We start from the raw sequence: 16,089 nt of genomic DNA on the forward strand, positions 1-16,089 counted from the left end.
CATGAAAGTCTCATTACAGATCAGCATTAAGAGATCAGATGATTATTTGCAACAGATTCTGAGAGGGGTCCTCTAACTTTGGATACTATTTATGTGAAATGTTATCCCCCTAGAAAAAGAATTCCATTTTTCTCATTAGATCTGTATTACAAAAAATTAAACTCAATTATTTCTGTATTTTTGATTGCATCTATAATATCTGTAAAAATTGTTATCTCTCTTGTTATATTACATACCTTCATGATACCCTCTTTCTTGCCTTTTGGTCCACAAAACCTAAAAATTTACTATCTGGGCCTCTGTAACAAAAGTTTAGTCTGACAACCGGCCCCTGGTCTAAAGGACCCTCTACTGACAGTGCTGCTCATCTTTGGGACCCTTCTCTACCACTGGCACTGACTCTAGGACTCCTGGAGACTTCTGGGTAACTTTCCAAGAGAAAGGGTCACCCATTCTATTGTGGGACAGCTTGCTGATGAGCAGAGGGAAGTAAACAAAGGGAGGAACACAGCCAAAGGTAAGGAATTATTCTGTAAGCTACCAAAGCTCAGAGTCTCTATCAGCAAAGCAAAACAAAACAAAACAAAAACACAGAAAGGAGGAAAAAGAGACGAAGTCTTCAAAATGTTATCCTGAGATATGTCTCTGAAATTTTAACTCCTACCACCAATTAATGATTCTCATTATTTAAAAAGTACTCAAGACATAAATCAGAAGGAAGAACTCCTTGCTCACTGAGTATTTAAAATCTACTTTAAGAGAAGAAATAATCCTAAAATAATTTCATGAGATACTCAGAGTTCACAAAGGAACAAAGGAACTGGAACTATGCATAAAGTTTTGACAAAAAGATAGAAACAGAGCTGAGCCCTGGAAGTCATGAGATCCAACACACGGAACAGCAATGAAGCCACATGACGGAGGTGGCAAAATGTGGAGGGGATCAGAGGGTACAAACTTCCAGTTACAAAGTTTAGTCATGGAATGCAGTGGACAGCATAGTGACCACAGTTAACAACACTGTACAGTATAGCTGAAGGCTGCTAAGAGAGTAGACCTTAAAAGTTCTCAACACAAGAGAAAAAAGGTGTGGCTGTGTAGTGATGGATGGTAAGCACACTTACTGGTGATCGTTCCGCAACATACACATGTATCGAATTGCTGTGTTGTACACCTGAAACTAATATAATGCTATATGTCTAAAATAACCTACTGAATTCAAAGTGGAGGTCTCTGTGGGGTCCCAAACCTAGTATCTTTCTTCCCACTACCCCCAGCTCCGAATCAACTGATGACAAAGGCAAAATAACAGATCATGTGCATTACAAACTATCTTCTTCATTATAAATAAACCTGACAGTCGGATCATCGTTCACAACCACATGGTAACGACTTCTTAAATCTGAACACCTGACTGGGGCTGGATTGTCCACTCAGTCTGGCAGGTGGGAAACGGAAGAGGCCTTGGCCACAGGTTAGAACACACCCCGGGTGGAGAAAGGGAAGGGCTGAGCCCCATGACCAAAACAAACCAAAAAACCACATATGAAACAGGTGCCAAGAGGTGAATAAAAACTTTAGAGGGAATACTACCTGTCAGGATTTATGCAGAATAACACGGAGATGAAGATGGAGAAGTGAGAAGATTTACGTAGGAATCTGAGTATCAGGGCACGGAGCTGGAACTTCATTTCACAGTGTGAGCACAAGGGGTGGCCAGAGGGCTGAAGAGAGTCGCCCAGCGGGGGCTGGAGGCGAGGAGGTCACGTGTAAAGTGGTATTTCTGCCCAGGAAAGGACAGCCTGGGGATTAGAAGCAAAGATCTGCCACAGCAGAGCTAGGGACTCCTCAGGTGACTTCTGAAAGGCAGATGACTAAAGAGTTTCTGCCCACCTCGTAGAGATAACGGTGGAGCAGATGAAAATGGATTAAGAACGTGAGCACGTCCCCCAAAAGTCCCTACTGGGCTGCTTTCTCTTAAGTGCCAACCAAGCAAAAGTGAAATATGCAAAGTCGACCTCTAGTCTTTAATAAAAAATTTCAGTTAAGAGTTCCAAAGTGAGAGCAACGAGGACTCAAAAGGAGTCAGCTGGCTGCCTAGAAGCCAGGTGACCTTTGGCTGGTGTAAAACAAGACAAGCTCTCTCAAATCTCAATCTCAGTCTCTCTCTCTCACGGGGCGGGGGGAGGAGGAGAGGGAGAGAAGGAGAGAGGGAGCGCGCACACGTGCACACGCCCCAGGTGGCCTAGAAGCAGCAGCGGGGGCTACTCGCTGTCTTTCTCTGCATGCTGCTTCAACTTGCTAGGCCTGGCTGGTCCTCGGGGCCCAGCTCAATCCACCCTGGAAACTGGGACTCACATGGGTGCTGAAGACGGTAAGACACGCTGGAGCGAATTACAGAGCCTGCTATTTAACTTCCTAAAAATAGCACAGTGCCACAAAACCATACTGTACCTGGCTCAAAGAGGTGACCTAGCCCCAGTCCACCAAGACTCGAGTCTCACGCCAGAACACTGCTTTCCTTGATGTCACTCATGGAAGGAAACTCCCGATACTCCTAATAGTCTTACCTTTCAAACCAAGTGTAAAAACTAAAAGAAATGTTTTCTTCTCTGTGGCTCCTTGCCCATTACAGGTTATCCTGGCAACAGCTGTCTTCCAATTCACTGCATCAGCAGATTAGCAGGAATCAAGTGGGATGCAGGCATGAAACAGAAGCTCTCCTATAAAGAAAAAAGAGCATATAATCACGACATGTTCTCTTCTCGTCTGATGACAGCTGCCATTGAAGATACTGGTTCAAGGTCTTGATTCACACAGAATTATACCTCAGAGGATGGAAAAGTTCTAGTTAATTGAACTTTTTTCTATTTGAAAACAGGAAAAAAGGGCCCTGTCATCCCTCTATCTCAGCTTTAATTCTATACTTAACAATCACCCAGAAAGAGACACCATAATAGCACTATCAGTGAACAAATAACTTTATCTCTATATTATGAAAACATCAATGATATTCTTATCCAACACAGGGCTGACTGCAAAGGCATCATACTTTAAAATACTAAAATTTTAAAAGTGTCTCCCTCTAAATGTCCCCAAGTAGCCCCGTGTAATACTGTTAAACAATCACAATGTTTACTAGGAACTGTGAGCAGAATATTAAAGTCACCGCAGTACTAGCTGGCTCTACCGTCAACCAGGCGCTACACACGAAGACCTATAAACCATCCTCCCAGGCACTTCATTTACCTTAATACTGCTGAGAAAGCCTCAAGCTATGGACAATTACAGTAACCAAAAATCCTGTAGGACCTCAGTCTACAAGGCATCTCAAAAAAAATGCTGTTCATTTAATATCTTTCTTCCATAAAACTGACACTACATTGTGATCTCAATGTTTTCCCTCAAATAAACAGAAATGATGCTAACTGCGCCTTAAAACAAACAAAATGAATCAACAAAAACAGTAACAAACCTAGGTTAAAATGAAAATATTTAATTCTAAGTTAAATGCATTTTGAACATACACCTGAAAAAGTATAACTGGTCGCCTAAACTTTTACTCTAAATCATAACAATAGATCATGTGTCCCCATGTGCCGCTCGTCCTTAGACACAAGCTTAACACGTTAGTGTAAAGAGTGCACGGCTAAACGTCACAGGTAATTCCAGTCCCATCGCCATCGTTGCGTTAGCATCCCAGACTCCTTCAAGAATCGGATATAGTTATGTACTCCACAAAATGTATGTGTGTACACACACACACACACACACACACACACGATTTGGCATTTATATCTGAGTGGCTGCAGGACCCTCAAAGCTGATCTGCAATAATTTCTCCCACCAGGCGAGACCACCCACTTCACCCACTTGCTCCCAGCAGAGCTGTGCCAACCTGCCAGCCTGCCTCCCCACACAATGCCACCAGGGGGGCCAGAAGAAAAGACAGCGACGGAACATGCTCACAGCATTAGGAACACAGGTGCTTATTTCGTTGTAATGAGTGTGCTGAAACATAACCCACTCTTCTGCTCAGTCCTTCCACTTAGCCCGCCGAGGGAACAGACTGGCTCTGTACTACTGAGTAAGAAACATGGTTATTCTGCAGTGTGAGAATATGAGAAACAAGATCGAAAGACGGAAAACAGGTGGGAGCGCGCAGCAGTGCAGGGCTGGGGCTGCTGGGCGCAGAGCGCATCCTGAGCGCACAGGGGCATGTCTCTAGAACTGCAGTTTGAAAAAGAAAAAAAAAAAAGCTGTTTTGGTTGTTTTGTCCTGTTTTTTAAGGCACAATCCACAAAGACCAGGAGACACAATGGCAGAGGTACTGGAAGGAACCAGAAGGAATACTGGCTCAAAGGTATTTAATGAACATTAGATCCCTACATCTCCGTCCTCCCCTCCCCCTCCCGCCCTAGCAGAGGACGGGAGGAAGCCAAAAAGGACAGTCTCTGAACTGGAGATCCCGGCACCGCCGAAAACCCAAGGACCGTGGCACTTGCAGAATGAAAGCTGAGACTCGGGCACACGCACCTGCCCACCCCACGCCAAGCCAGCTCCTTCCGCATCCCAGGCAGGCTGAAGAATGGAGAAGTGTCCTCTGCGTGACCGGCCTCAAGGAAAAGAGACCTGAAAATGCTGACAGCGGGAGGAGCTCAAAGGGAGTGACACACAGTCTGCCCGAAGCCCGTGGGTGCCCAGAGGGTGCCGGCAGTGAAGGGGAAGTCAGCAAGGCATGATTCAGGAAACGAAGAGAGTCTCTGGCACTGGCCTGGAAAGAACAGCACCCAGACGAACTGTGACACGGGGCCACTGAAAAAGAGCTAACGAGGCCAGAGGAGATGTTTGTTTTGGAAGTTAAAATATACAGATGACGATGGAGGCATGAGGATGATGAAAGGTTTTTCCCAAAGAATACATAAGCTCAAAAAGGGGGAATTCTCCCCCGGTATGTAACTTCTAGGAGACTAAGTTTTACATCATAATTAAAGGATGGAAATGAGAAAGGGGCGTGGCTAGAGAGAGTGGAAGCAACGGCACGATGTCGTGGGAAGCGAATGGAGGAAAACCATGGGTTCATTAATAAATATTAAATATTACGTCATGTAATAGGTGTCTCAGTCCGTGCCAGCTGCTGTAACAACGCCACAGCCTGGGTGGCTCATAAACAGGAATCAGGCCTCACGGTCCTAAAGGCTGGAAGTCCAAGATCACAGCATGTAGAGAGAGGTTCCGTGTCCGCTGAGGCCCCACGTCCCGGTACAGACGGCCATCCTTTCACTGCGTCCTCACGTGCTGGAAGGGGGAGGACTCTTCCCGGGGTCTCTGTGCTACCCGCACAGATCCCATTCGTTAGGGCTCCACCCCTATGACGATCCAATCATTCCCCCAAACGTCCCGCCTCCAACACCACCACGCTGAGGAGGTTTCCACGTGTGAATCCTGGGGGGCCACAAACGTTTGGTCTACGGCAGCCGTATCGTTAGATTTTTCTCCCGGAGTAAACGGACCGAGAAGGGCCTCCTCAAACAAGGAAATCAAGATTAAAATATATAATTTTATTAACCAATGTCACCCCAATAAACTTAATAAAAGATTTTATAAATATATACTTTTCTATTTATTTTTGCTTGTCATTCCTTAAAAGAGCCATATTTTCTTCAGTGGCCATATAACCTAACCCTAGCACAAAGCGTCTCCTCTTTCAACACTACTGACTCTGATTAAGGCCAATGGAGAGAAAGCGAGAACGACATCATTATAAAAATATCAGTCGGGGACAAGACTGGTTAAGCCTAAAACAGTGAAAGAGCACTCTCTCAGCAGGACAGTCTAAATCTGCACCCGCTGAGTCACGGAGCTCTGCCGGCATCATTCCCATTTCACAGCTGAGAAGAGCGAGCACTCACTCCAACAACCCTTACGTAACCCCGAATTTACTTTTTTTAAAACTCACCTTAAGAAAGAAAAGCAGCAGTCATCTGCTCCTTATGCTGTCATGTGAATTTTTACTATGAATTCCATGATATTTCTCACTAATGCAAATTCACAAGAGGAAGCCAGAGCTACTACATAACATATGAGAAAGCATTTTCTCCTTATATCATATATCACATAGACAACTAAAAACACTCTCTCAAATCCAGACAGGTGATATAGCCCAAGGCCTGGACCCACAAAAGCAAGAAACTCTACTTACTACTATCAGGAAGTCCTACAGTGCACCAAGTCGACCAGAGTATCATTTTAATGTGGACCCCCATCCCATTTCTGCAAGCATCCTCACAAATGTCCTCCAAATCACCCAAGTCTGAAGAGATGGGAAGATAATCCATCTCTGTGAGATCCTGTTCACCATTTTATCCTCAAGGCCAAGCACACTGTTGATTTTTTAAAAAATGGACAAAATATTGAACACAAAAATCATCAAAACTGAACACGCATGCACGTGCACACGTACACACACACACACGACCAGCTAATGTCAGAAATAGCACTTTAATACAAGCCATGGCAAGAATATTAAGGCTTCTAAACCACTAATCGAAAGTCTAAGAATGCAAAAGGACTACTGTTTAAAGTATAAAACACTCAAGGTAAATCCATACTACCACCTTTTAAAAACAAAATCATGTATGGAAAGTACTTTAAGTAAAGACCTTGGCACCTGACTGGGTTACATCACCGTCTGGCTATGCAACCTAATGGACACTCGAATCACTGCAATCATGCGTGAAGCGACCCAATCTCACTTGCTATTAAAATGGAGCCAAGTCATAAATTAGTAAATTAGCATCCAAAGTAAAGCCCGGAGAACCAACTCCGCTGGTTAAAACAACATGCAAGATGTAGAGCGAGGCACAGAAGACTTCACGATCCCAATTACCCAGGTACCAAACCGGACCTGGCTGGCCCTGCCCCGGGACGCAGCACGCTCGATTCGAGGTACAAGCTGAAACTTCCATGATGCAAAGCATAACATCAAAACTTTTTGTACGGCGTTTTGGTAATCGAGTGATCCATATGTGAAATAAAAGTACAGAGGCTGAAAAACGTGTGAGCACCATGAAGGTGAATGAATGTATTCACTGGAAACTCGTTCCAAGGACAGGATTTTCCACCGGCAAAACAAGATACGTAAGTGATGGAAAAGGAAGAAAACCCTTCATACAGGTTCTTGACTGCTGTCCCAAAGAATGGATGGAATATAAACCAGGCCCAAGCCGCAACCAGCGAGTGGTAGCACTGTCACGAGCTCCGAGGGTTAAGTTCTCCCTACATTTGAGCACAAACCCAGTTTCCAGTTGACAATTCTAATCTTACTCATAAAGCCTTGGTCTCTACCACCGACACTTCTAAAGTTCTCTAAAAAAAGTTTTTGTAAAGGTTAAGTGCTCTAGACCTGCACTGTCCAATACAGCGTTGTCGGCCACACACAGCACAGTATCTGCAATGTGGCTAGTAAGCCTAAGAAACTGAATTTTCCATTGTATTTATACGAAGTTCTACCAGACAACACTGCTCTGAGTCACGTTAAACACTAAGCGCAGAGTAAATGTTTATGGTCTACACTCTTGAAAGAATAAATTCACATCTCTAGACTTCAACCTTTTCAACCAAAAAAATAAAGAGTTCAACCAGATTGTCTCCATGACTGTAAATGAGTTACTGCAGCAGATAAATTATCTTTATTAGAACTGTTACGATGTAATTAAAGCCACACACCCCCCCCTCAAAATTATGGCAGGTTACCTAGCCAGACCTGATGACGCAAGGGTATCAAATCACCCCTCAGGCCCCTGAACTTCATGAGGAAGACCAACAGAATAGGGATTCGGTCGACCTTTGGGCAAGTAACCTCATCCCCCTGAGCCTGTTTTCTTCTCTGTAATATGAGACGGTTAAACTATCACTTAAGATGCTTCGAGTCTTAAACGTCTTTCTCTTGGCTCTAAGAAGATATCTAAAATGAAATGTAAAATGTTAAGTGAAACCAGGATATTCAAAGAAATGAAGAAAAAGGAATTGAATAACCACAGTCTGAAACTCGAAAGAAATGAAGTAAATTTAAACAAGATCCTAGAGAGTCCTGACGACAGAAATGGAAGGCTGTACAACACCAGTGTACACCGGTGGGAGACGGATTCGGTCTACTTGCATGTGCCTTGTTTTTTATTTTTCTTCAAGTCCACATGTGAACACGTGCTCTCCCCAAAGGCCAAAGTGGAGAAAGGTCCGTAGAACCAGGCTGATGTAGGTGGCAGGAGCACATACAGCTCATAAAGGTTTGTTGTGTCCCTCTCCTCCACAAAAAAGTGACCAAGAAAGTCTTCCCCCTACACCAGACAGCTACGGTACACCCCACTGCTACCTGCCAGGCTCTCAAACTATGTCACTCGCTCGCTTCCTCTGTCGATGACCCACAGCAGGTAAGTGTGGCGCTCTCCTGACAGGAGCTGCGGTTATTTCTAGGAGCAGTAAGGTAAACGGGGTGTGGATTCATCGCGAAGCCTCTCCAATGGAGTGCGACCCAGTGCACACGCACAGCAGGATGCGGCCTGTGAAAAGAACCCTAACAGGCACCTGGATGCAGACGGGTACCTCGCGTGAAGTGGGTTACGGGGCAGAAGGTCAAGGCAGGAAGACACGCTCAGCCCGGCTCTTCGAAGACACACTCCCAGTGCCTCCTGCGGCCCACACCAGCCCCCTGGCCGCCTCCTCGATCTCTAGAGAGGCGAGGGGGGCACCACTCTCAAAGAGCGGATTTACGCAACGGCAGCAAACAACAACTTCTTTCGTGAAGACTATAATGTTTTACCTCACACAGACTTTCGTCTGTAGTAGTTGATTGAGCCAGGCCACCCTATGACCATCTAGTGTTCATATTACGGGAGACACCAGAGCTCCCAGGAGTGGGGGCGCTGATCAAACGCGCTGACGAGAAGCGGGCCGAGGAGCGGGCGCCGAGCGGCTCCCCGCGGCCTCCGCCGCCCAGGCGCTCGCCAGCCACGCAGGACGCCTGTCTCCTCTCGCCCGCGACCGTGGCTGCCGTCTGCACGTTTCAGAGCCATGTATACTTCCCTCCTCTGCCAACTGTCTGTTTATGGCCTTTGTCCGCTTTTCTGCGGGGCTAGTCTTCTCGACGACGGGCGGTGGTCATTTAAGAGGAAGAAAAGCAGCCCGCGTCTGCCAGCATTCCCTCTTCACCTCCTTCCGACCTGGTGTCCCCGCGCCACTCAACCGACACTGCTCTTTCAAGCCACCAATGACCTCCAGGTGGGGCTGACGCCACATGAAACTCTCCTGTCCTCACCTGAGCCTGGCTCTCAGCAGCATTCAACGCGGCCGACCCGCAGAGCCTCCGTACTGGAACATTCTCTTCGCCCAGCTCGTCGGCCGGTGCACCCCCGTTTTCTCGTTTTCTCGCTGGCGGCTCCTCAGCCGCCTTCGCTGGTCTCCTGCTTCCTTCCTCTTCTTCACACCGCTGCCGCGGAGGCCCCCACGGGGTTCAGACGTGGCCACTGCCTGTTTATCGCACCCCCCAGCTGACCACATTGGCCGGGGTGTCAGTTCGCATTTGTTCTATTCATGCTGTTGCCCCAGCAACTGAAACAAAGCCCAGGAAGAAGTTTTTTTTCTTAAGTTTTGTTGAAAAAACGAAGCCATTTCCGTGGTTTTTAAAGTTCTTCTGTAAACACAGTTGAAGTCCAACTTCGTGAACCCAGAACGACCACCTCGGCACTTCGAACGCAGGGACACGACAACCGGCAGGCATCTCCTCCCAGAAGGCTCGAGAGCACAGCAAATTTAAGGTCCCCACGATGGAGCTGCAGCTCTCCGTCACACGGCGGCCACCAACCAAAACAAACCCTTCCCTCACCAGCTCTTCTTCCCTGTCTCAGAAAAGTCACGCGTGACAGAGCCCGCAAACTGGCCCTGGCCGCTCTTCTCCCTCCTCATCCAATTCCTCAAAATGTTGTCATTTCCACCTCCTGAGCTCCTCCGCGTCTCCATCTCCTGCCACCGCCTGGAAGGCGGGCCGGCTTCCTAATCACCGTCCCGCGTCTGCATGTGAGCAGTGATGATGATGATGATAATTCTGATCTATGCCGTTCACTACAGCAGCCAGATAAGGCTCCTGAACACTTGAAATGCAGCTGCTTCAAAGTGAGATGTGCCATGAGTATAAAATACATACCTGACTTCAAAGACTTAGCACAAAAAAAAAAACAAGTGAAAAATCTCAATAATTTTTATATCGATTACATACTGAAACGATACTACTCGATTACTAGGTTAAGTGAAATACATTAAAATTAATTTACCTGTTTCTTTTTAACTTTTTCATGAGGCCACTAGAAAACTTAAGGTTACAGGTACAGCCTGCATTTTGTCTCTGTTGAGGGCACGAGCACCATGGTCACCTTTTTTAACCATATGTGACTAAAGCACAGAAATGATTGCTATCATTTATGTACATTCACTTAAAAACAAAACACTAAAAATTTGGTTCTTATTTGAAACTGAATGATACATAAAAAATACAACTGGTACTGGGAAAACAGCTTTCTAAGTTTAAACTGTGGAAATACATGAATTTTAAGAAATAACTTATCTGGTTCTCTTATAGTCATTCTAAGTTTTCTTGCTAAAGTTTCTATTAGAGAGAAGAGACTGGGGAAGACTGGAAATGTAACGTGGCCGAAAAGTGACCTTAAGATTTTGAGCTTGCAATCCTCAAAACATTGGTCATCACGACTCAAAAATCGGCTGCAAGAAAAGGAAAGCTAGTGGACAGGAGCAGAAGAAAAATACAAGTAGATGATAAACACGGGAAGTCTAAGTGACGAGAATCAGACCTTGTTATGTCACGTCCTGCAACATTTTTAACTACTGCAGAGGGTGTGGTATACTCAAGACGACAAGGCTGACAGCAAGCGTGCTGTCTCTCCACAGAAGACAGAAAATGCGTGTTCAGACGACCTCGCACACACACACGGAAATTGTTAGGGTAGAAAGTGCATTCCGAAACGGGCATCATGATATTTTAAGTATAGAACAACTCTGATCTGAATGAATTTCAATGTGGTTTAGTTTGGAAGCCCTTCAAAAAATTCAACTGGGGTCTACATTCAACCTCCAGAGACAGATCACAACCAAAGAAGCAACATCAGTGAATGCAACACGCTTACCCCCCAAGAGAAATTTATAGCTACCTGGGTACAGAACACAGAACACTGTGGGGACATCACAAAGCAAACAATCCAGGTGTTCCACAGAGATGGTGGGGGAGGGGAAATGATGAACACGGAATCTAGAGACTTTTTTTAATCGATAGGCCTTATTTGGATCCTGATTTGCCAAAATTATTAAACTATACAAAAAAATTATGGTATTTGAGACAATGGAAATTTAAATTCTGCCTAGGTATTACAAAGTATTAAGTGACAACTGTGGTTTTTTCCTAAATATAACAGTTTTAAAGATACATACTATTGACATAGTATTTACAGAAAAACAAAACAATTAGTTTGGAATTTTCTTTATAGAAAAACACTAACCACAAAAGAAAAATTTAATAAATAAATTATATTAATATTAACATCTCTTCCTCAAAAGACACAATGACAACCAACAGAGCAGGCTAAGATACCGATTAACTATCACAGAGGGTTACACAAAAACCTGCACACAATGTTTATAGCAGTTTTATTCCATACTTATATCTCCTGCAAGACTTAACCAGAATAAAAGAAATCCTACTAAGTGCAGTGTGTGAAAATATATCTGAATTTTCTGACTCTCTCTTTCAAAAATGTGACACCAACTGCCCGCTCTTCTAATGTAAGTTGAGATTATTTAAGTGACTCTCTTCCATCAAATTGATCATAGCTATTACAAATTGCATTTGACTTCTGAGGCTAGTTCATAAAAATGACAGCTTCTACTTGGTGCTCTTTCTCTCAAGTCACACTCTCGAGGGAAGTCAGTCACCATGTCGTGAAGACAGGACACTCAGGCATCCCTGACAAAGGCCTACATAAAAAGGAACTGTGGCCTCCCACCAATGGCCAAGACTGACTTGCCAGGCATGTGAACAAGCCACCTCGGGAAGGGTCCGAGTGCAGTCAAACCTTCAGAGGGCTGATCACACCCTGGCCAGAACCACCCCAACCGAGCCACTCCCACAGAAACTGTGAGACGATAGATAAATGTTTATTGTTGCTATAAGCCACTAAGTTTGGGGACAACTTGCTATGCGGCAACAGAGAGCTAATAGGTAAGAAAAACAATAATGCAATAGAAAAAAGGACCAAAGGCTTAAATATACTCTTCATTTTTTAAAAAAGGGTATCCAAATGACCAATAGAAGTATGAAAAGGTGCTTGACTTGACTAGAGCAAATTAAAACTACAAGGTACCACAAACAGCTAGGAGTGCAGCTATGATGAAAAAGATATTGGCAAGGATACAGAGTACGTGGAACTCTCACTGCCAGTGCGAGTGTAATTTGGTTACTGCCACTTTGGTAGATGCAGTCGATTTTCCAAAACTGAATATATGCATACCTCTACGACCTATCGACTGATTTCACTCCTAGATATAGTCCCAAAAGAAATGCATTCATAAGTTCACCAAAAGACACGAACTTTGAATATTCAAGGCAGCAGGACTTGTAATAGCCCCAAACTGGCATCTATCCAAACATCCATCGACAGAATAACTTCATGCAATGAAATTTCATACAGCAGCAAGAACCAGTAATCAATAACTGTGTGCAGTAACATGGATAATCCCACACACAGTGCCAAGAGCAGGAACCCAGACAGAAGAGAACATACCATAAGATTCCACTTATTTAAGGAACAAAACTGGGTAAAACCATCCAGTGCAGTTAGATGTCAGGTTACCGGCTGCCCTCGCCAGGGAGGGAATGACTGGCAGGAGACAAAGGAGACATCTGGGCTGCCAGTCACTCAGGTGGGTTTCAGCTTGTGAAAACTCATTTATGATATGTATACTTTTCTGTGTTTCTATTATAATTCAATAAATTTTTAAAACGGTAACTACAGGAAAGCGAGACATGGGGGAGCAGGTGGAACAGGACTGGCCTCGGGTATAGGATTGCTGAAGCTGGGTAACTGAGGGTTCATCGTACTATTCTGTCTTCATTTGTATGTACTGACATTTTCCCCTAATAATTTTTTTTTTTTTTTAAATTTCTTAGTATAAAACTGGCTGGAACCACTGGTAAAAGTGGCATAATTTTTCTGGCCGTAGGTATCAAAAGGTGTTAAAATCTACACATCCTTTGACCAAATTATTCAATTTCTATGCGTTTATCCTAAGGTGTTTATCCTGCATAAAGTCTTGTAACAATGTCCAAAGAACTTAAAACAGAAAAAGAAAAAAAGAGATGTCTAAATAAAGAAGAAATAGGACACTGGGGACAGACCACCACAGGACAAATAACCCAGGTCATCCATAAACACATGGCACCTAAAATCCAATGATAAATAACGATGACTTTATCTGCACCAAGGTTTTTAGCCATCCAATGAAATACAGCCATTAAAAATGATGTGCTCTTATGAAAAGATGTTCCGCATCACTGTCATCAGGGACATGCAAATTAAAATGAGATTCCACTACACATCTATTAGAATGGCCCACATCTAAAACACTGAAAATCCCGTGCTCCACCTGTTCATTCCTGAGGATTTTTAGGGCAGTGGGACTCCTCTGTATTCACAATGGCAGATACTTGTCATTATACATCTGCCCAAACCCACAGAACGTTCAGCACCAGCAGTGAGCCTTCATGTAAACTGTGGGTTTGGGGTGATAATGATGTGTCAACACAGGTTCATCGACTGTTAACAGATGTATCTCTCTGGAGCTGTTAGGGGTGGGTAGGAGGGTATATGGGAACTTTCTGTACTGTTGGCTCAACTTTGCTGTGAACCTAAAACATGCTCTATGAAATGGTTTATTAGTTTTTAAAAAATGATTAAAATATAAATTTTAAATGATGTGTATTTTATAAAAGATCTGCTAACTGTTCATTTACAGAACTTAAAAACAATGTCATATGTCACATATCATTTGAAAAGGAGATAAATAAAAAAAGCTTTCCTAAAAGTCTTTTTTCACTGCTTAACATTTATACTTAACATGCGAAGACAAAAAGCGAAAGAATCCAGTTTATAATTTAGCATTTTACCTATTTCTGCAGCAAACACTGTACTTCTAAAAGCTTCTAAGAGTGAAGTGCTTATTATACCAAGTAAGAGCTAAACTGATTTTAAAAAAATCTATTTTAAAGTCCACTAATACGGGAAATGGCTAGTAAGTACACTCTCACTATGCGGTAATTAAAACGAATGAGGCAGACCTCTCTATTACATGGGACTCAGTGAAGAGCGAGAGATGATTTAAAACAAAGTGTGTATTCCCAGCATTACAGTTTCCATAAGCACATATGCAAGTATGCCAATATACGGGGGAAAAAATCAAGGAAGGAGACACAAAACTATTAACAGAAGGCAGAAAAGGATCGGGAGCAGGTAATCAGAAGAGAATTTAGTCTTACCTATTTTCTTTTTTTCAAAGCAAATAGAATCACACACTGAATAATTTTTTTTAAAAAAACTAAGATTCTGTATTCTGAAGAGAAAAATGGCAACATAATAAAAAAGAAAAGTTCACAATATCCTACTTCCAGTCAAGACTTCAAAACCAAGCCGGTAAAAGCTCATAACATATTAACCGCTAACGAAGTCAGCTTGACCCTAACCACTTGGTCTGGTTTTGACTTTTACATTAGAATGCCTGCCCCCCCCCAAAAAAAACCCCACAAATTCAAATTACCCAAAGGTGCTTTCTATAGAAAAGGGAGAACTTTACTAATATTTCCATTTATAAAAGAAGAAACGGGGTTTGGAAAGGTGAAACAATCTGGCCCAAAGTAAGAGCTAGTCAGTGATCAAACCAAGGGTCCCATCCGATCCTCAACAACTTAAAGACCCTGCCTCCAAACCCTCCCTTCCTCCCTCCCAGAGGCCGCTTCCCCAGTGCAAGATGAACATCCGGCATTCACCTCAAGGGAAAAACAGTTAAAAATAATGCATGTGATGGATCAAGCCCGAGTGACAACTGGAATAACAGACACTGGGTAAACGAAGGAGGAAGAGGCACAATTTACACCTACATGCCCAGTGTACGGCAGGGAGGCGCGCATGGGTGGCTGCTGGCGGCCTGCACCAGTCACAAGGCAATTCAGCAGGAACTGACGCCAGAAGTGGAAAGCGAGGCCTGACCATATGGTAAATGGCAGGAACAGACTCTCTGCTTTTTTCTGGGGATAAACACAAACATGCCCAGTGACGTCTATTTCCTCATTGCCCAGAAGACTATCGAAATTTACTTTTTGAAGTTTGATGAAAACAATATTCATATTGCCTATGCATTTCAAACTCTTTGGCCTCACAGAAAATTACTGGGCTAAGATTCATTCTTTGCTCCTGGGATTAGCATTGTGGGCCCCAAACCACCTAACCCTATCAAGGAGGGCTGTGGCAGAAGCAGGACCACAATGCACAGGGCCTGCTAACCATGGTGTCACAAGGTGAGTGCCAATCCTAGCCCAGCAGCCTACGTGCCATCACGCCCCTCGACGCCTAACTTTTGTTTCTGAGTGTCTCTTTTGCATTTATTAGTCAAAGAAAAGACTTCACTATAAAGGAATACGTATGAAGCAGTCCCTCCTCTCCCCTGGGATAGGCCATGTGTCAGAAACGCTGAACTCCACTCTTTTCCTTTCCTCTGGGCTCATATTCTATTTTGATCCACATCCCTTTTCCAGATTGTTTTTGCTGTTCTGTACTTGGCCAGAGTCACATTTAAGGTTCACATAAATGTTTGCTAGCAACCAAACGATCCCGATTTTAAAAGGTAATTACCCTTGAAATCCTTCCCATTTCTGGATATAAAAATGAGCTAACTAATGTGAAAGAGCAGAAAATCTCTAAGAAAGTCCTCACTGGCACAGGAACACTCCATATTAAAAAAGAAAAAAAATTCACA

At 43.8% G+C, this 16,089-nt stretch overlaps 1 protein-coding gene across 9 annotated transcripts in view; it reads right to left on the bottom strand.

Annotated features, from left to right (window-relative positions):
• PPP6R3 (protein phosphatase 6 regulatory subunit 3) overlaps positions 1–16,089 on the bottom strand; it is a 110,592-nt gene that overhangs the window by 80,496 nt on the left and 14,007 nt on the right. For all 9 annotated transcript variants that reach the window (XM_039840634.1, XM_039840633.1, XM_039840632.1 and 6 more), the window contains exon 2: positions 2,571–2,723. The gene's annotated coding sequence lies outside the window, so the exon portion shown is untranslated. The remainder of the gene's footprint in view (positions 1–2,570; positions 2,724–16,089) is intronic.

This window comes from Pteropus medius, unplaced genomic scaffold (assembly GCF_902729225.1).
Source record: "Pteropus medius unplaced genomic scaffold, Ma_sr-lr_union100, whole genome shotgun sequence".
Classification (NCBI taxonomy): Eukaryota; Metazoa; Chordata; class Mammalia; order Chiroptera; family Pteropodidae; genus Pteropus; species Pteropus medius.